Source organism: Amblyraja radiata, chromosome 18 (assembly GCF_010909765.2).
Source record: "Amblyraja radiata isolate CabotCenter1 chromosome 18, sAmbRad1.1.pri, whole genome shotgun sequence".
In the NCBI taxonomy this organism is placed as follows: domain Eukaryota; kingdom Metazoa; phylum Chordata; class Chondrichthyes; order Rajiformes; family Rajidae; genus Amblyraja; species Amblyraja radiata.
In genome coordinates this window covers 48735251-48736560 of record NC_045973.1, presented here as the reverse complement: position 1 = coordinate 48736560, position 1310 = coordinate 48735251, and the positions used below count along the sequence as shown (strand labels likewise).

Genomic DNA, 1310 nt, shown 5'->3' with positions numbered 1-1310 from the left:
ATGGTGAATGTCGCACCATCGTTGATAAACCACTTGAGTATTGCACCAGGTATACCCATTCATGGGATTTGTAACTACTACCATGGATCCAAGGATACTTTATGGTAGACATCGACCTTGAAGATGCACACTATTCAGTACCTTCTCATATAAGTTTCGGATATACCGCAATTACCTGGATGGTGTAACCATGATGAGCGTTGCGGCATTTAAGTCAAAGTTATCCAGAATCAACTAGCCCTGACACTTAGAAACATTCCGTCATGGCATGTCTATATATTAACGACAAACTATCCTTGGATACAGCTTTAGCTGCATCGCTTCTCGGCCTTTTGGCTAAGATCAAGTGTAGTATCTGTTCTTATCAGTTTAATAATCTGATACCTCCGTTATCTAGGGACCATATATTAAATTGAATTTTGGAACAGGGAGATGGAATAGGGGCTTGCTCCGTCCACTCCACGCATCGACCCAGTATTGCAGTGCCTCTGGGAACTGTGCACAAAATATATATCCAGATATTTACGTTGACCATCCACAACTTTGTTATCTGGTATTCATTAAGACTATCTGTCATGGTGCATTAACCACCAATCAACTACGTGGCAAAGTAATTGGGATATAGCAGCATTACCAGCTACTGAACTTTGTACCTTTCCTATGAGCTGAGATACTAGTGTTCAAAACTATCTCCATACCTGTAATATGGGGGCAAATGGATTAATCTGTAGTGTTATCATGGAATTTATCGGCAGGAAGGATTATGGTTGTACACTTCCACCTGTTTTGAGTAACATCTTATGTGTCCTGATGTGTTACTGAGCTTGTAATACATAATGCCAATATGAATTGACTTAAACATGTTATATATTAACTTACTTAATTCTAGTGAAGCATTTGCTCAGTAATCCACCAAATTTGCATGTTCGTTTATAAGATAACAACATCACAGTGGTGGCATATACCAAACCACTTGGGCGGAGAACATCGATATTAGGTGACAATTTATTAACAATTGGAAACCGTATGTCGTCAAACATGTTTGACCATCAGTAACTCACCTATCAGGTGAGCTAAATACTGTAAACATACATTTAAACCAAAAATATTTGCTGAAATTACTAAGCAATATGGACACCAGATATCGATTCCTTATATCCAATTAAATCACCACGTACTAACTTACGTCACATGAAACCAATCTCAAGGCAGCGGCAATGGAGACATTCCCGCGTATTGAGGGGTGGGGGGAACCTAATCTCTATGTTTCCTTTCCTTCTACCTCTTCAATAGGTACTACGGCTTCATCA

The 1310-nt window shown here is 39.2% G+C and overlaps 1 non-coding gene across 1 annotated transcript; it reads left to right on the top strand.

The window, feature by feature from the left end:
* The first annotated feature begins 316 nt into the window (after positions 1–316).
* On the top strand, positions 317–508 carry LOC116983602. The gene has a single exon (XR_004414757.1). It is a non-coding gene; the product is annotated as a U2 spliceosomal RNA (small nuclear RNA).
* Positions 509–1310: the final 802 nt, after the last annotated feature.